At 45.5% G+C, this 20407-nt stretch overlaps 1 protein-coding gene across 8 annotated transcripts in view; it reads left to right on the top strand.

Moving 5' to 3' along the window:
• SLC14A2 (solute carrier family 14 member 2) overlaps positions 1 to 20407 on the top strand; it is a 442098-nt gene that overhangs the window by 350535 nt on the left and 71156 nt on the right. For 2 of the 8 annotated variants that reach the window (XM_070513125.1, XM_070513130.1), the window contains one exon: positions 12914 to 13009. The exons of the other annotated variants lie outside the window; for them this stretch is intronic. The gene's annotated coding sequence lies outside the window, so the exon portion shown is untranslated. The remainder of the gene's footprint in view (positions 1 to 12913; positions 13010 to 20407) is intronic. 8 annotated transcript variants of the gene reach the window in all.

Raw genomic sequence — 20407 nt, 5'->3', positions numbered from 1 at the left:
GTCTCACTATGACAGTCAGACTCACACACATGGACCTCATGGCTCACCACTACCGCCACTCCACCGCCCTTAGCAATGGTCACACCCCATCAGAACAGGCTCCTTCCAGGCAACCACTCATCCCTCTCCGTGCCATACACACACACGCACACAGACACACACATACCCAGACACACACACATAGACACACATGACTTCCTCCCACCTGTGTGAGATTTTACCACCCTCCAGAAATGAATGCTTCTTTCTCCAAAATATAACTGTTTCCTCTTTCCAAACGTTGCCCAAACTTTTAGTCTTCCATGAAAGCTTTCTGAATTTAATCACTCCAAAATCAGACCACTTCATTTATTCAACCATCTACTCAACAATTTTACCTACTTGCACAACCACGTTTTTAAACTACTTTCTTGCATTATAAAAATAACAGTATGCTTTACACTCTTTCAATGTGTTTTCATATCTTTTGAGTACTCAACATAACGTTATGCAAAAAGCATGATCTCATTAAAAATGAGCTGAAAAAATGATCTCCACAATGTCTCTATGAGGAATTAATGACAGTTAACATTTAGTTAGCATTTAACAATGTGGCTGGCACTGTGCTAAGCACTTTATATGTAATATCTCATTTCATCAATAACTCTATAAGGTAGGTATTACAGATTTAAAAAAAAAAGGTGCGTCATAGAAAGTTCTAGAACACAAGGCAATCTAATTTCAAACCTCACACTTTTGCCACTGCACTAAACTATCTTTCCATTTAACTATTAACTAAACTGAAGCACTCGGTCATTAAGTGAATTACCCAAAGTCACAGGGTTGGGGCTAGAAACAGGGTCCTCTCCACTTCCTTCCATGTGAGAGACTCTGCTTATACAGGAAACAGCAAAGACTTTAAAGCCGGGCAGAGCCTCAGTTTCCCCTTCTGTAAAAAGAAAATAGTATCAAGTACATAGCAGGATTGCCGTGAGGATTAGGACCACGAAAGACTCTCACACATTTCCTGGCGTGGAACCAGGTATGCAGTTGGTGGCAGCCTCCAGCCTCTTCTCTCCCTCCCAGCCTCCCTCCCTCCCACACACCCTGCAGCCTGGCAGGCAGCATCCTTCTTCAATTTACCTGATTCAGTCCTTGGGAGCCAGCATCAGACTGAGCCGGCTGCCCCCAGCACATTCATGAAGGAGGTTTTTGCCCCCAAACAATCATGAAGACAGTGCAGAAATGGCATCACAAGGCCTGTGTTGCTTCTGCTTCATGAAGGTTCTCCTGCTGAGTGGTGCAGATTTCATCCAAGAAAAAGAAAACCACTCATTTGGAGGGGAGGGAAGCATCTGCTCCATGAGGACCTCCCCTCCCCCTGTTCACAGGGACCCTCTCCCCTCCAGTGTTCCTCTAATCTCTACCTATGCACCCTAGTTGCACCCTCCTATCTCGCCGTGGTGGCATGAGGCTAAATTAATTAATGTGGGTAAACCATGTGGAAATGTTTGGCTCGCCAAGTGCTCTCGATAGGTTGGAAATACTATTGGAAGCAGTGGAAGTTGGCACGGCTATCTGGAACGAAATGGATCTCACCCCCAGGACTCTTGAGATTGATTTTGGTTAATGGAGGCATATGCAGATAGAGCAGGATCTGTGTTAAAAACATGGTGGGTATATTTCAAACCCTTATTGGGGAGCAAGGGGATATTAGAATTAAAAGGAAAGAAAGACAGCCAGAATGGGCATTCTCCCGGGATGTGTTAAACCCAAAGGGAATTGCCCAGCAGTTGGACAAGAGAAAGAGGGTAACTTATAAAGTGAGGCGCATCGTGCTGGATTGGTTTGGATCTCTCTGCAAGGCAAGAATCAGTCCTATTGCAAGTGCGTGTATTTATGGGCACACACAAAGTGCACATATACATGCCTTCCTTCCCCAGACAGACTCACCTTTGCTACCTGCTATTGCGCTAGGCTCCTGATAAAGTAGGCAAGGGAAGAGGCCCCTTGCCTGGGGAGTGACATGGCTGGAGGAAACCAAGAGGCCTGCCTCAGGCAAGGGGCTGGGTTTGGTCCCCATCATTGCTATTGTATCAGTCAGGGGTCAACCAGAAACGCAGAACCAGTAGGAGATATATGCACATATATTAAGAGATTTATTACAAGGAACTGGCTTATGTGATTGTGGAGGCTGGCTTGGCAAGTCCGAAATCCGGAGGGCAAGCAGGAACTCTCAGGCAGAGGCAAAACTCTCAGGCAGAGAGTTCTCTTTTCTCAGGAAAGCTTCAGTTCTGCTTTTAAGGCCTTTCAACTGATTGAGTCAGGCCCACCCAGGTCATCTAGGATAATCCCCTTACTTAAAGACAACTGTTTATGTACCTTAATCACATCTTCGAAGTACCCTCACACCAACATCCAGATTAGTGTTTGATTGAATAACTGAAGACTGTAGCCCAGTCAAGCTGACACATTAAACTAACTGTCACAGCTGCTCTGCCCTCCTCACCACTCAGCCTCCCACCTCCTCTACTGTCAGACCCAACTGCCACCTCCTGAAGTTTCCCCTCCTCCAGTGGCTCTCTATGGTCTCAGTCTCCAGGAATGGCCTGTGAGCTGTCTGCCAAACAAGCCCATCTAAACCTCAAACAGATCTCCAGGATAACTTATCCTGCGCTTGCGCATCACTGTTCACCACTTCTCAAGTGAGTTCCTGAAATGACCTTCTGACTGGTCTCCTCACCTCCAAATCCACATTGCCAAGACGCTATCTCTAAGCTACACACCCAGGCCAGCCCTTTCTGCGCTAAGACTCTTCAGCAGCTGCCCACAGGCTTTCTGGGGAATCGTGCACTCCTCAGAACAGCATCCAGCCTGCCTCCTCACTTGTCCACCTCATCCTTTTGGCTGCATTCGTCCTCTGACTTTATAGTTCCTGGAACTGGCCACACAGGCTCAATCCTCATCACCAAGGCCCACATTTTCCTCTGACTTTCACCCAAGTCTTTGTCTCACCACCTCTTACTCCCCATTGAGACTAGCTCAGAGCACGTGGCTCCCTGGTGTGGGAGGCCCCCTCTCTGGCCTCCCTCCCATACTTCCCTCTGTGGGGACACTCAACACTCTGTGTCATAACCACCTGCCTCCTGTCTGCCCCCACCAGGAACTGATGAGCATCGCACCTCTGCCCGCCCCAGCGCCCATCCTGACACCTGTCTGGCTCACAATGCGTGTCCCATAAATAATGGCTGAATTCACGGACCAAATGTTTGCCAGTAAAATGATCCTGGCCCCCCCATGCTGTGTCACCAGCTCTGTCAACCATGCTCCTCATTTCTTCCTCTTCCCATCGTGGAGGGTGGAGGAGGGCTCTGTTTCTTCTCCTCCTCCCTTCTCTGTCAAGTTGAGAACTGTGTTGAGCAATAATAACGTCATGATAACTTACAGCGTACAAAAGTTATGGCTGAGGCAGCGGGGCCAGCTTCACGGACTGCACAGTCCAGAGGGTAGGGCCGGCGTGTGAGAAGGGAGGCTGGAGCCCTTCTGAGGAAGGAGCCATTCACTCTGCAGGCTGCAGGCGGCCTCTGCAGGGTTCTCAGTGGAGGAGGGACAGGCTCAACTTACATCTTAGAAATGCCCTCCATTGGCAACACACAAGGAGGCGCCACCGGGAGACCAGCTACCCAGCTGTTTCTGGGAAGCACTTGAGATGAGGGATGGAAAGAGTCAGGGACCCAGGGGAGATGAGGAAGAATCAACAAGGTCTAAGGATCCAAATCTGGGATGAAAGTGCAAAACCTGCCCATCCAGGCAGATGTTCAGACATTTTTAAAGAATAAACTAATTTATAGCCCCAGTTTTTATCCGCACATTCAACAAATGTTATTTGAACTTGTGATTTGTTATGAGCCTAGAGATATGACAGTGAGTAAGATTCTGTCCCTGCCCTAGGGGCTTCATCCCAGTGGGAGGGATGGGCAGGAAATAAATGGGGATATGTGAGAGTGTCAGGGGGTGCTGAATGCACTGAGGAAAGTGAGGAACGTCATTCATAAAGGGGTGGAAAATCAGGGTGGGGGTGCTGTAGTTGAGAGGTGGCTGGAGAATGCCTTCCTAAGGAGGAGCCATGGCTAACCAGGGGAGGGAGTTCTAAGCAGAGGGAATGACACATGCTAAGGTCCTGGAACAGGAGTGGGTTTGACATGCTCTAAGCAGGGCAGGAGGCAAGGAGGAGGGCATGACATCAGAGATGTAGCCAGAGGCTAGAATGCGGAGGCCAAGCGGATGGCAGAAGGACTTTGGCTTGTGTCTGAGTGAGCTGAGATGTCTCTGGAGGGATCTTAAGCAGGGGAAGAGACTCATACTACATATTCAAAGGACCCAAAAGATTGCTCAGGCTGCTTAGGCTGGACTGAAGGCAGGCACAGGAGGAAGCAGAGACTGGTCCTACTCTGGAGGCTGCTCACATAACCCAGGAGAGACGATGATGCCTTAGGCTCAGCCACCTATAGGTGAAGGTGATGAGAAAAGTCAGTTCCAGATGCAACTTAGAGGTGGAGCTATTAGGAATTGCTGGTGCATTGCGGGCAGTGAAGGGTGAGAGAAAGAAGGGCTCAGGCAATTGCGTGAGTGTCTTAGTCTGTTCGGGCTGCTGTAATGAAATACCACAGACCAGGTGGCTTATAAACAACAAACATTTATTTCTCACAGTTCTGGAAGCCGGGAAGTTCAAGATCAAGGTGCCAGTAGATTCAGTGTCTGGTGAGAATTCACTTCCTGATTCCTACAGAGCCATCTCCTCACTGTGTGCTCACATGGAAGAAGGGGGCATGGGAGCTCTCTGAGGTCTCTTTTATAAGGGCACTAATCCCATTCATGAGGGCTCCATCCTCATGACCTAAATCACCTCCCACAGGCCCCACCTCATAATACCATCACTTTGGGAGTTAGGTTTCAACACACGAATTTTGGGGGGACACAAACATTCAGTCTATAGCAGTAAGTGATATTGTCTTTTACTGAGACTGAGGAGCCCCGTGGGGTTCAGAGTTCAGTCTTCAGAGAGGTGTGGGCCAATCAATATACGCTCAACCAGAGGTTCTGAACACATTTACATTTTACTAAATAGAACATTCTAGAAATGGACCATCCACACATTTGCACAGCAGTTATCACTCATGTGTACCATGGAGACCCTGATGCCAGGAACACTCCCAAGTGCTTTCTGATCAAAACTGACTTAGCAGGGGTTTGCTGTTCAGTGTGTATTTGCTCACATAGGTGACCTCTGTCACACTTTACCCATCATAACGTATTACTCAGAACCCCGTCTTCCCTGTTGAAATGATCTTTTGAGATAAACAAAAAGACATTTGAGACAAGGGAGCTTCAAAAGGAGTGGGGATGGGGAGGGAGCGAGCCTCAGCATCCTGGGATGAGGGTGACTCAGGAGGCTACCCCCTCCACCACATTTCTCTCCCGGCTTTCTTGGGTAGTTTGTATCAGCAGGCCACATTATGATTTGTGGGGTCCCTAGGCACTTGGCTTTCATATGTCCCTTCCTCCATAAAAAAATATTAAAAATTATATTTTATGACTGCATCGGTATTGAGATGAATATAATGCAGTCTGGCTTATATGCATTTTCTCTTCTGATTTTAAAAGAAATTAAAGCGTTTTTGTGGGCCCTTAAAAGTATCATGGGATCTAGGCACTGTGCCCACTGTGCCCAATGGAAAGCCATCCTGTATATAAGAAGGAAAAGAAGGTGGGTCTGGAGTAGCAACGGGCATCAGGAGAGCTGAGCCCTGGTCATGACTTCTGAACAATAAACCAGGAGACCTCTGATCAGTGTCTCCACCTCTCAAGGCCTCTACCTCCTCCTCATTCCAAGGAGAGGCAGAACTGGAGCATCTCTCAGCTGCCTTCTAGGCAATAACTCCCAAGATCGTAACTAAAGCATACAGACCTCAAGCTTCATTTTTTAACTTTCTGACCCCAAGGGGATGCTCTTCCCCCCAACTATGATATTAAACTTGTTTTCCTTTTCTGGATCTCCTTCTCTCGTCAAATCCTGTGCTGGCATGTGCAGTCACTGATTTCCAAAAAGCGGCCATAAAACCATAATGAGTATGGAGATACCAACATGAAAATGACAGAGAGAAAGCCATAAACACTCAAATAAATATATAAATATAAACAAGTCTATAAACCAAACCCTGGAGGTATTTTAAACGCATAATGTAGCATTTATATCTCTTGCTTTGCACAGCAGAACTTTCAAAGGAAATTCATTTAATTCTATTGCTTACACCCCTAACCCCCATCCAGGAGCAATCGCTAATAACCAGCACCATTACCACCTCCCTCCTGATGGAGAGTTCATTTCAGAAACTGGTTCTTGAATTCATTAGCATGCTGGAAATGAGCTGAATCGCAGCGGATGTGACCACATGACAATCCCCCTGCTCCCTTCCGATTGGATTCAGCGAGATGCCTGCCACAGCTCTGGCCCCGACCTGCCCTGACTATTGCAAAAGGGTTTACTTCTCAGTATCTGGCCCAATTTAAGGAAGCACATCAGGAGTTAGGAAGAGAGCAGATCATTGTTTTGTTATGAGCTTGCTGGATGGAGGGATCCCCTCCACAGAACATGACCGTGGCCCCCCTTTTCCAAAGGAACAGAAGCTAACAGCCACTCTGCACCTGCCACTGGGAAATGGACCAGAGCGCCAAGCACGGCCTACCACCTGGCTGTTCTAAGCGTTCTCAGGTGCTAACTCATCTAATCCTCCCCACAGCCCCGAGCTCCACTGGGGGCCGGCTACAGAATTTGTGAGGCCCAGTGCAAAATGAAAATGCGGGCCCTCATTCAAAAAGCAGGGGGAAAGTGAGTTAAAGGTCTTAAATATAAAACTTTTTAATTCTTCCTTGGGTGGTTCTCTCTCGCTCTCTCTCTCTCTCTCTGTGTCTCATTTTCTTGACTGGTCATGATTTTTTATCTGCTATTCAATGATGCACTTCCTGGGGCACAGAGATACTCGCCAGATGAGTGCAGACCCTCACAGGCACCCAGGGGCCCCACGCTGAGACTCAGCACACAGATAAAAGACCCACTGGCTGCCAGATTCTGTCCCATCAGCCATCAGAGTGACCAGATTGATGCTCCATGCCCGAGTCAGAGTGGAAGAGTTGTGTCAGGCATGTCCCCTTCCCACAAGCCCTCCACCCCAACCCACTGTGCATGGGTGACCTCCAAGAAATCGCAACCTCTGCACCAAGATGCACTTGGTACCAGGAATGGGCCAAGATGTTGCTGGATGCATCACCCAACTCTGACCCTCCCCATCAGTGCACAGGCATCTAGGTACACCTGTGCACAGAGGGTAATAGCAGTCCCCAGATGGAGGGCAAGGAGGGAAAGGCTAGACAGGGCCCTGGGCACCAAGAGGTAGGGAGTAGGTGGTCCAGAACAGAGGGAAGCAGTGGGAGGCAGGACTGAGAGTGAGCCCAGGATCCAAGCCTCCCCACTCATGATCCACTGTCCTATCAGACTTTACTTACAAGACAGAAACTCACAATTCTGAATAATTGAAGATATTTGAATTATTAAGAATTTCAAGATGGTGATCGTAGAGCATCAAATCGCAAGCCAGGGCCCTTGTCAGCACCGGCCATACGCAATTGCACTGGTCGAATGCCCAGGAAGCCAGCTTTGGGCAGATATTACCACTGACCTTGTTTTGCAGATGAGAGAACTCAGGCCCTGTAATTTGCCCAAGGTCATGATGCTGGGAAGTGAGGGCAGGGACACTAGGACTCGGACTCAGTCATCTGGCTCCTGAGCCTCATTCTTTACCACTTTCCTATATGTCCCTTGTTTCACCAAACCTGGCTGCCTCCCCTCAGAGTGAACAGCACGATACAAAGTGATCTGGCAGTAAAGGCAGAAGAGAATACAGGCCCCAACCTGCACCATCATGCTGACTCAGCCATCCACTGGCTGTGTGACCTTGGGCAAGTCACTTAACCTGTCTGAGCTTTAGCCCAGCCTGCCACATGGAGGCACCGAGAATAAAAAAAAAAAAATCATGGGATCATAAAGGTAGATTTATATAGAAACACCAGTGCCACCTAACATAGAGTACAAGTGACCAGAACCGTCTCCTTCCCCAGGCTTTCCCCCACCCCTTTCTAGGCAACTGACCCTAGCCCTGAATATCCAAAGAGGATAGTGTACATGCTTTGCAGTGTAACTGCTCTGTGGCCACACAGTAAGAGAGGGACAGAGAGGGACAAGGTTGGACCAGTCCACCACTCAGGCCTCTTGGGGCTGTAATCTTTTCTGGATCTAGGTACAATTGCTTTGATTTCATCGTCTTAATTTCAGGGTGGGGGGGTCCCTATATCTGTTCAGTCCAGTGGGCTAGCTCTCTCCATTAGTGATCCAGAAGGACCCCACAACCTGGCCTGACATCTGCACTACAGAGCAGATGTTTGCTGAATGAATGTCATCGGGGAAAAAGTCTGCATGATGTTTATTCTCAGATGAACTCATCAGACGGACCCAATAATAAGCATTTCCTTGAGAGACCCAAATCTACAGTAAGATGAGACAAAGTTGGTGACCCTCAAGCTTTAAAGTTTTTTCTGCTGAACTAGAGTGACGTATGCTTCCTTGCCCTTACCAAAAAAGCTTCTACTTTGGTGGGCCTAGCTGAAAGATCTGAACAGTCAGAGCCTTTGGCATCAGCCCCTGCAGCAACTCACACCAGGTGAGGGTACACATGGCCATACATGATACCCAAAGGTCTCCATCTTTCTGGAATCAGGGCCTGCTCTAGGGCTGCCAGTTCACTGCCCAGATCAAGCCAAACACATCCAGAAAATCGCCAGAACTTCAGCCAAGGAAGGTAATTTCATGAACTATCAAAAAGCCATAGAGGAGCCATAAGACCGTCGGTGGTTGTTACAAACATGAAACGAGGTAACATGTAAAGTGCTCAGCACAGTGCCTGGTGTATAGTAAGTGTTCAATTAAAATGTCAGTCCCTGATGAAATGTCATCTCTCTTGGGAAGAGTTAGCGAGCCGAGCGATGTGTCACTCATTCCCTAGGGGGATTGGAGGATATTTGCCCCGGGGTGGGACAGTATAGGAGCATTGGACACTCTGATGAAGGGAGGAGGGAGATGGAGAAAGAGTTTGAGGCAGGGCAGGGTGGCGGGAGCATAGGTGACCAAAAACTGGAGACCTGTCTTACCTATGGCATGACTGTTCCATGATCTGGCTTTGGACACCTCAAGGACAGAGTTAGTGTAAGGTCCCCAGAGATTTAAAACACACAACTATAATAGGGCGTAACTTGCTCTCTTCTGGAGAAACTCAGGTCCTTGCAAGAGACCAGAAGACATGAAAAATCACTCAGGTTCTTTCAAACACTTCTCCTCTTGGATCAGCTTTTTGTTTCTTGAGGCCAAACAGCTTGCACTTCCTTGTTGTAAAGTGCAGACACTTGAGCGCTTTCTCCAGAGCAAAAATTGGTTGACGTTCCCTGCTGATGGATTCAAACATTTTGACTGAACTCATTCAAATTCCCGTCAGTTTAGTCAATTGATGTCATGTCAAATATCTGTCAGCACAACCAGCCAAGTCGATTAGACACCTGGTCTTTTTAGTTAGCTAAACTTGTTATTTCCGAAAGCAAAAACAAAAAATCAAGATAAAAATAATCTATCAATTTAGTTAGCAACTGACTAATAACTTCTATCCAAAAAGTACATTTTTGTAAATGACTTTGATTCTTTTTTCAGTGAATCTCCTAGATCAATCTGTGGTGCGTGGAGGGTGGGGGGTATTGAACAGATGTGTCAGCTTGCTGAACAAGCAGGGAGGTGAACAGCAGAAATGAAATCATTGAAAAGATTCCATCAGAATGGCCACTGCGCAGCCATCGGCAGTAACAACGAGGAATGGGATCCTGCAAAAAGGCCCACAGCTAGTCCCTAAACACAATGATTTTGTGCATTGAAGACCATTTATCTATTCTTCCTTGAAATTCACCTTCTTGTCTTTTGTTTGTCCATGACTGAAAAGAAAATGGGGGCTGGCCCAGTGGCATAGTGGTTAAGTCCAAGGCTCCTCTTTGGCCGCCCAACGTTTGCCGGTTCAGATCCCAGACACAGACCTACTCACAGCTCATTGAGCCATGCTGTGGCTGCATCCCACGTACAAAAAAATAGAGGAGGATTGCCATTGATGTCAGCTCAGTGACAATCTTCCTCAAGCAAAAAAGAGGAAGATTGGCCACACATGTTAGTTCAGGGCCAGTCTTCCTCACTAAAAAAGAAAAAGAAAAAAAAAGAAAATGGCTGTGATTGCCCAGAGAGCACTCTGATTTCTGCCCCAGCTTGCCCAGCAACAATCAACAAGCTGATGGCAGGTTCACTGAACCATGAGGGTTGACGGTGTTTCTTGGGATAACTTGAATATTGACTTCTGCTGAATTAATTCTGAAAGCTGTGATTCCTATCCTAGTCCAGAGGGTTACAATAAATTCAGTGTTTGCCACAGTCTATTTTAGACCTGAACTACAGGGTTAAAATGAGGTTCTTTCTTTGTCAAAACTGAATCCATTGACGCTGGCCACTGACACTCTTCTTCTCTGCCTTAACTCATTTCCCCAGCCTCAGCAGCTCACCACCTCCTTGCACACCCCCTCCCAGGAGGCCCAGGGCCCTAACACTGTCCCAGAGCTCTCCCTGCAAGGGGAATCTTTTAACAGACCAAGAATACTAAGGATATTTGACTCAAGGTGCTAACACTTTCCAAGGGTGCTTGTTTTCTAAAAGAATACCTGAAGAAGTCTGTGCGTAAGCCCAAAGGAATGAATGACTAATGGTATAATTTCAGATGCCAGGTAACTAGAGAGAGTTCAAGTGTCAGCAGGCATGGTTTTAACAAAACGAGGCATTGTGAAGAGCCATCTTGCTTAGAGAATCAGACGTATTCACTCTCGAATGTATTCAAGGAGAATTAAGCGGCCCACTTTTGTCTGATTCAGATTTTCCTCTGGTCAGGTTTTCTCCTGGTCACAGACAGTTCCGCAATGGGAAAAAGCTGATTATTTATTACTAGTCACTCACCACCTACAATTCACTTTTCCAATTTTCCTCTGTTGCCTATACAGTGCCACTTTGTCAGTCCCGGCAGTTTATGGACTGTGTTCTGATGGCTGTGGTAAACAAATGATTTCAAGAACGACTGTGGTGCAGAAAGGGCATCGCTTGCTGGGTTCTAAATGATGGAATTGGTGTGTGATCCAATCAGTCCTAATGTCAGGAGGCAATGCACCATCTCGAGGGTGCAGGTTGTCATAACCTATCCTGTCAGTGACATAATTTTATAGATTTACCATTTTTTTTAATTCTGAGTAAATATCGGACAATATCCATATCAAATGATTTTGCATATAAAGTACTCCAAATTTTAAAGTCTGCTTCTTTAAAGCCTACTGAAAAATACATTGCACAGTAACAACTCTGCTTTATGAAGCCATTAAAAGCCTCGATAACCAAGGAGTCCACACACCTGCACTGGGCCAGAGAACAGATAAGGGATCTAGCCCGAGTCTATGCCTAGCTCAGTGGTCTACAAATTTCTTTATTGTGCAATTCTACCAGAAAAATATTTTTGAGCAGGCACCTTCAATAAAGCACAATACATACTTAGGTAAACATCAGTAAATGTAAATCCTTTTTAAAGTAAACATCATAATTTCGACATTTAGGGGGGCCTAATTTGACATTTTTTGGCTAATTAGGTTGGCATTGCCTTTATTTCCTCGTATGGCTGGTGATGAGCTCACCATCAGAAGTGAGGAAGTGACAGCCCCACCACTTTCTTGTGACTTATTTGGGCTTATATTAGTCAATCTGTCTCTATAATCTGAAGTTTCTTTGCAGGAATCTTATTGACATACTTGTCCATTTTGTGTAAATCCTTTTGCACCATGGGAGTTCTACTCTTTGCTAGAATGATAATAATAATATTAACAACCAATAAAAAGCACTTATCCAGGAAGTCTGGCTTCAGAACCTGCACAGCCAGCTACCGACCACTTAACCTTGCAATGCTGACCTTCACACATGGTACAAAAGTCCATATGTGACAAGTGACAACTTGAAAGACGATCTGAGCCAGGACACCTTATGTTAAATGGTGGTAATGCTTAATTTCCTTCTTAATTTTTTGATAAAAATGTACATAGAAGTTGTAACATTTTCTACCTGCACCCCAATGGACTATCTTATGTACCCCTCAGGATGAACGCCTCACTTTGGGAATCACTGGTTCTAGCTTACTTTAAAATACAGCCCCTTCTGGAGAGGAGAGTAGAGAGGCCCATTGAGACCAAATCAGACTTTATGTCCTGCCCAGAAATTTTGACATCCCAAGGGCACTGGGAAGCATTAAAGAGTCTTAAAGAAGAGGTGATATGACCTGATTCCCCTTCTTACAAGATTATTCTGGATGCACCAAGAAGAATGGGTGGTGGAGCATGCATAGATAACAGGAGTTACAGCAGGAGGAATGATAATGGTCTGGGTTAAGGTTGCAGCCTTTAAAATGGGAAGAAGTGGGCAAATGCACAAGATAGTAAAGATTTGGTTATTAATTTAACTTGCCAAAGGTTAAACAGATGGTAGGCAGCAGAGCTAAATTTAGATTCCAGGCCTCCTTGCTTCAAATACAGTGATTTTTCTTCTGATTTACCATGTCGGAGAACACCTGGTCTCTCTGTTTTATCCTCCCCCAGGGAGACAGGTGATTGGGAGCTGAGTCCGGACAGCAGCCTGCAGTTTCCAGCAGGGCAATAAAGGAAGGCAACAGGAAAGGAAAAGCACAGCCTTCTCCAGATGTATTTATCTTTTCAGGATCCACGAGGGGGGCTCCATGAGAATCTGTTTTCTGAGTATTGAATCCCATGGTGAAATAACACACTTCCCAGTGACAACAAACAGAAAGTCCAGGTAACTATTTATTCAAGTCTAGGCCTTCATGAAACCCATAACCCATCCAGCTGAAGGAGGGAAGGTGACAGGGAGGCACCAACTTGGGGCAAAGAGAAACAGGTTCTTGTAGCCACTTCCATAAAAGAGCCCTCACCTCTCTCCTCTGGGCTGTTTGAAATCCTGATTCCTTTATGCTAAAAAATTACCTCTTCCAAAAATCCCTTTCTAATTACCCCTTCCCTCCTGGCCCCTGCCCCAATCTCCTAACTCTGGTTCCTTTCTAATGGCATCCATCAGTTAGGGTTCAGTACAGGAAACAGAAACTGCTACAGGTGTTTTAAGCAGAAACTATTTAATACAGGGATTTAGGGGCTTACAAAATTTGGGGCAGAGTTGTAGGATGGAGCACTTTAGATTTGGCCATAATTACTCCTGAAACACTATAAAACTGATTTACCATGGGAGCTACCACCTCTGAAGCCACCACAGAAGCTATTAAGAACCCGTCACTGTATTCCAGGAATCAGGAAGCCAGAATCATGAAGTCACTGTAGCTATTGCCTCTCAGACTCCACAAAGCTGGTGGCTGAGCAGTGAGTGGCAGAAAATATCATATGTTCATGACCTTACTTTCGTCAACAGCTAAAAGAGCAGGAAGTCTTCTGCTTCACTTTCACCTTCTAAATTTTTCATAAATGACTCTAACTGACAAAGCCTGATTTTCTTCTAAAGCCCTAACTGTAAGTGATGCTGAGAAATTTGACTTTTAACTTTCCAGCCTCTCGGGTATAGTAAGGTACTCCAGAAAGAGGATTGGGCAAGCCAAGCTACAGGCTCCACCATGGGAATTTTCCAAATAATACATCCTATGTCATTTTTATGTGTCCAACCACCCCTCAGCTCCCAGAGGACAGGGATCATGTATTTCACATCCTTCAAGGCTACAAGCCTTGCAAATGAGAGGTCTTTGCTAAGGACACCCAAATAATTAAATGATGGAGCACTTTAACTGGTTCATACTTTCTTACCTTGCTTTCTGATTCTGTTCCTTCATTTAAGTGTTGTCTCTGTGTTAAACATCCTTGACAGGTGAGTACTTCTCAGGTATGTCCCCACAGAATGAGCCACAGGGCTGGGTATATACATTCCTCAATTAGTGGGTTGGTTTTGTTTCACAATTGATGCCCAGACAGAGTTTTTTTCCCCAAGAGATATTTCTGCCCCAAGAGGTTCAACCAATATGGAAACTAATTTCCTGCAAAAGTGTGAGGCCAAAAGATCTTTCTTAGATGCCCTGTCATCCCATTTCGGCAACAGACTATCTCCAAATTAGTAAGCAAGTACCTTCTACACTATTCTATGTGGTTGCTATGAGGATTAAATAATGTAATTTAGGTAAGAGTACCTACCACATAGTGGGTGTTCAATAAATACTGGTTCCTGTCTTCTCCCCAAGAACTTTTTCCTACATAAAAAATTATGCCTTTATGGGCTCCTGCTAAGAGACTGGCTAATCAGGTCTTTGAAGAGGTATTAATGGCTAGTGTATTAGTTATCTATTGATGTGTAACAAACTTCCCAAAACTTAGCAGCTTAAAACGACCATAAACATTTATCATCCTCACAATATCTTTGTTCAGGAATCCAGGAGCAGCATAGCTAGGTCGTTCTGGCTTAGAGTCTCCAATAAGATAGCAGTCAAGATGTCAACCAGGGCTGCTGTCATCTGAAGGCTTGACTGGGTCTGGAGGAGCCACTCTGAAGGTGGCTGACTCACACAGCTGGTGAGTTGATGCTGGTTGTCAGTAAGAGGTGTCAGTTCCTCTCTATGGGGAACTCCCAAGGCTGCTTGTGTGTCACCATGACATGGCAGCAGTTTCCCCCAGAGCAAGTGACCCAAGAGTGCAAGGCTGAAGTGGCAAGGTCTTTTACAGCCTAGCATCAGAAGTCACAGACCTTCATTTCTACAATGTCCTACTGGTTACATAGGTCAGCTCTGTGAGTACCAGGAGGCGAGGATCATTGAGGCTATCACACTTAATAACAGCCTGATATATTAGCTCTTCCAGTTACTGTAATTGTGACTTAGGAGAGATTTTGAATGTCACTATGCAACTTTGTGAGATATCCTTAGAGACATTTTCTCTCTGTCAACATTTTAGCTCTGGAGTGCATTCATTAAACACTCAGGAAATACGTGAAGAATGAATAAATGTGTCCTTCAAGCAATATACAGACATTCCTAGACATAGAGCAACTCAAGAGATAGATCTTCTAAGGGCATTTCTTTTCATATATGTGTATATAAATCATGTACTATGTGTAGCATTAGTGTGCATGATAAAATGTCACTCATAAAATAAAATACAATAGAGAATTAGGAATGTAGAAGCTATGATGAAAGAAGTAGTGATGATCATTGAACTCCTTTATATATATATATATATATATATATATATTCTACATATTCTTTTTTCTCCTGATAGATAGAGATAGAGATAGATGACAACTGTGAATTACAGTTAAAGAATAGAATGAAATGGTATAAACCTTGACAAAGCAAAAGTAATAATAGTAATAAAATTAATAAAAACTGATACAAGTATAAGAAAACCAATTTCCTATTTTTCTTAGTGAAGAGGCAATCAATACTACCTAAACATGAACGTGGAATCTTTTAAATGATACTGAGTTCTTAATTTTTTTCCAAAAAGTTTTTCTGTTTTCTTAGCCTTAAAGGATTATAAAGACTAAAAATATTTCCTGTGATGAATAAACATTTATCTGAAGTTTAGCAGCTTCTTTAGTTTCACTTTAATTCACTTTTCTTTTGTTAAAGTCACATAAAATTAAATGTCATACTTTTAATTTTAAAAAGTTAAGGCATGATCGTATTTCTAGAAAATTATTTTTGTCTGTCCATTTCTCTTGCTGCTTGTGAGTATGAGCAGAGACGTCTGGAAGGATAGTTCCCCAATGTTTATGATGGCCAATTCTGTATTTGGGAAATGACACTAAGTTTTGCTCTCTTCTTGTGCTCCTCACTAGTTGAAGTTTTCACAATGAATATATACAATCTTATAAACATGATAATGAGGAGCTTAAAATTAAAAGAATATGATTCTTGGGTGAGCATTACTGTCATCTCATTTTTAATGCCTATCCCCTAAAATGTCTCTAAGTTAGAACCTCAGAAGCCCCTGAGGATGTTATAGATGGGTCATCAGCACATTAGAGATGTGCTCTACCTGCCTCTTAGCCGAGTAGGTTAGAGTATAGACGATGCAGCCAAAGACCACGGGTTCAGATCCCCACATGAGCCATCTGTCTTCTCCCATATCTGTGATCTCAATCTGCACTCCTAACCAGAGCTGGACTCCTAGCAGAGACAAATCGCTGATCAAGGGGGTCTGCAAGTTCTGGCATCCTGATCGAATCCCACTTCTCAGCTCACAGTCGGCTGCATCAACCCGTGCATGACAGAATTAGGAAAATAACCCAAATATCAGCACAATCAGTATATGGAAGGAAAGGCCCTAGGAGAAGAGAGGTGGGCCTGTAAAGTCTGAAAAACAGAAAGAAACAGGGCTCAGGACCCCTTAACACCCAATTCAAAGATCTCCTACAAGCTGATCTTAGGAAAATGAGGATACTAAAAATCTTTCTACCAACTGGCAACTTTTTGGTTTGCATGACTTTTTTCCCTAGTCCACCAGGGTTTCTTACTGAGCATTTTGAATGGGACAATCCCTGTCGTATAGGCTTATCCTGAATATTGTTGGATATTTCACCTCCCTGGCCTCTGACAATAAACACTAGGGGCACCCCTCAGTCATTGAGACAATCAAAATATGTTCCCCTCATTTCCACCTCCATTCCCTATCTCTCAAGTGGGAACCAAGGCAATCCCACCACTGGGCACTTACAGTTTACTTTCTGGTTTCCATTAGGACAAGAAGAGCTTTTTCTTGCGCCAGTGACTGGCACATAGTAGGTACTTTTGAATGAATGAATAATATCCAATATAGGATCTGCTATGGAGATATTGGTATCTTAGGAAGATTAACGTTTCTAAATATTTATATCAGCAAATCCACTTTCATCAAATCCCTGGTGGTTGGAGTATTTTGGGCTTGTGAACAACCCCAGAGAAGATGGGAGGACAGATGCAGAAGCTGACACATGTTGACATCTACTGCATGTTAGGCAGTGCACTAGGCCCTTTGCATGCTGCCTTATGAGGTGGTTCTCACCATCCTGCTTCATAGATGAGGAGGAATCTGTGCCCCATGTGGCACCATGGTCAGTGGCAGCGCTGGAATGTGGCTGGACTCCCAAGCCCATGATCTTTTGGTTCCATCCCATCTGACCGTCCAGTGGAGTTTGCTCATCAACACTCACCCTCCTTTCACTTGCTCTCGAGAAAACACATCTTCAGAGATTTCACAACAAGCTCAATTTATTTTCCAGTCTTGTCCAGACAAATTCCATGTCTTCAGAGTCTTGGCTGTTTAAATATAGCCAGCTTATCTCTTCCATTACCTCAGTCAAGCCACAGGGGGTTCAGAGGACAAGCATCTTGGCAAATGCCTTCAGCCACTTCCAAAATGCATACATTCCTTAGCACTCAACTGATGCAACCCCAAGTGGCTTCTTTGGGGATCTGAAGAAAGCTCATTTTGTAAATCTGATTAGGCATGAGGGCGGAGAAAGGGTGGGATAAAACTGGAATTAAGTTCCCGTCTCCGTGCCAGGTTCCCTCTGGTTTTCCTTCTTCGAAAGCTAGTCCAGGGGTTGTCTATTTCTAAGTCCATGTTATGTGTCAGGAGCCACGCCCAGGGCAATGAAATAAAGTACCCCGGTTCCTCTTCTGGGGAAGATTGTTGCTCCATCTTTCACAGGATTCCTGGAAAAGGAGAGGTGGTCGAGGGAGGCCTCACTAGGGAATCTGGCGGCTTGAAGGCTGTTTCCCCTTCAGAGCAGGGACAAATGGCTCAGGAGCCTCCATCTTTCTCCTCGGCCCCATCTCCTCTTCAGCTTGGTTTTGCTTCCTTCTCAGCACATCCTTTACCACCAGCACTTCAGGCGGTCCTACTGTGTTATGACTCTTCATTTTCTCTTTTCTCCTCTCCTCTTCTACCCATTTCTCCATCCTCTTCCTCCCTCTTTCTTTTGTCTATCTATAATTCTCCAATCCTTCTACTTTCTCCTTCCTTTCTGCCAATCCCAACTATATTTCTCTTTGCATTACTTCCATGAACCAACCTTTTCCACTGCAGATGGGGCTTTCTCTGTTCATTCCTCTTTGATGTTGCACAAACTTATCATTTGATAACTTATAGTTTTTACTAGCACTCTCCATTCCTGCATCCTGCACCCCACTAGTCCCACCAGAGTTTATAGCAAGACTACGTGAGGACACCGTAACTAAAGTCGCCTATTTTCGGCTCACCCCAAAGTGGGTCCTGGCCTCTGTCCTCTTCAGGGCTGGGCAAATCACAACCCATGTGTGCCTCCTCTTTATAGGCTTGTATGGGCTTACAAGGCAAAGGTGAATATTTGATTCAGATATTTTAACAACTGGATGAGCCTCCGTCTCCATAGGTGGTATATTTTTATTTCTGGAATTGTCCACCCCCTACATCTAGCTTCTTCAGGAGGATGCTGTGGCTACAATCCCTGAGCAGGGATTTAGCTTCCCTAGGCCAAGGCTCATGCTGGAAAAGACCAGGGCGTTTGCCACCTCCTTTCATCTGGAGATAGAAGATGTAAACGATATTTAATTGAAGTCATAAATCTAGGTTTTGTTTCATTCCGGGTTTGCTGTTGCTGAGTCTAACCTGGGTTTGCTTCTTTACTGAATGCTTTGACCACTAAGTGAAAGTTGGGAAATGAATAAAGATTGTTCCCAGGCCCTCTCCCACCACACCGTCCCTCCCTTCTCTCAGCCTTCTTCCCCCACAGCCCACCTCTCCGCAAACAGCACTGCCCCCTTACACACTGCACCTGTGCTCCTCAGACCTGAATAAGCAGAAAAGCCACCTGGGGGTCTTGTTCAAATGCAGTTTCTGCTTCTGGGGGGTGGGGCTGAGATCTTGCCTTTGGAAATACAACCAATCCTCAACCTTCACCTTGAGTAGCAAGGGAGTAAAATGTGTGCAGCAAGAACAGAGACACAAAGCTCTAGGTCAGTGCTTCTCACTCTGGGCTGCACATTAGCATCACCTGGGGAGCTTTTAACCATTCCAATGCCCAGGCAGCGTCCCAGACCACTTAGTGCAGAATCTCCGGAGGAGGATCTCAGACATCAGCATTTTTTAAAGCTCCCTAGATGAAGATGACCATGTGCCGCCAAGGTTGAGGAACTCTGCTCTCGGAGTTTAAAGGAAGGAGCAGTCACATCTGGCTGAAGGGAAAGGGGAAGGTGCTCTGAAAATAGCTTTGCCTCCCACTCACCCCGTCGATTTTCCACCAGGCCAGGCTAAAAGGGTGGCTTGGGTTCATCGTGTGCAAAAAACAGGTTGTAAGGCCATATACAGTTTGGAAAACTATAGGGACCAGGGGAAAGCCACTGCTTGTGATGACTCCTAAGCATGTTACGGCATGCTGAGAAGCAATATCTAAAGACATGGAGGGTGGCGCATGCTGGATGCTGCGCTAGGAGATGCCAGCCCCCATGGCCCCCTCTCTGGTGCTTAAGAAGGACCTAAGCTTTAACAGCAGCCCGTTAACTGCCTCAGCTAACTCCCACTCAAGACCCCCATCCCCTCTAAACGCCCTCACTCTGTCTGCAGAAGGCCTTCGAAATTCACCTGACTCTGAGTTTTACCTGAATCAGAGGCTTCAGGGACAGCTGGATGGGATCTGTCCCAATTTCCGCACCCTCCCAGGGACAGCCCTGCCTCCTCACTCTACTCGGTGTAGCTTAGAGAAAATAAACATCTGTGCAGGGAGAAAAATTATCAAGGTTTTGTTTAAAAGGAAGGGGATGGCTCAAGGGCCTAAAGGACATGTCAAACTAAATCCTGAGGGAGGTCAAGTGCAAAAGAACCATAACCCTGACACAGGAAGGAGGGGTATATGCCACCCAGGCCACACACAGAAAGTCCCAGCGTTACGCCATGGTCCAGTTCCTAAAAGGAGTCACATGTTTGTACACCTCAAATCCAGAGGCCAAAATCCTAAACTACAGAAAGCCAGGCCCCTGGGAGAATCGAGGACGGGCTAGCCCACAGTCCCTGAGTGAGAGGAGAGAGACATCCTCGGGCCAGAGTCCAGGACCTGCAGTGGGGTCCGTGAGGCTGTTGTGGGAAGAGCCCAGGTCCAAGCATTAGGAGGCAGGGTCAGTCCCGCTCCTGTGTCAACTCCCTGTGTGACTTCGGGCAGGCACCCTCACATCTCTGGGCCTGCAAAACA

Source organism: Equus asinus, chromosome 7 (genome assembly GCF_041296235.1).
Source record: "Equus asinus isolate D_3611 breed Donkey chromosome 7, EquAss-T2T_v2, whole genome shotgun sequence".
Lineage (NCBI taxonomy): Eukaryota > Metazoa > Chordata > Mammalia > Perissodactyla > Equidae > Equus > Equus asinus.
The sequence above is the reverse complement of the archived record's forward strand: the minus strand, read 5'-3'. Positions and strand labels throughout refer to the sequence as shown.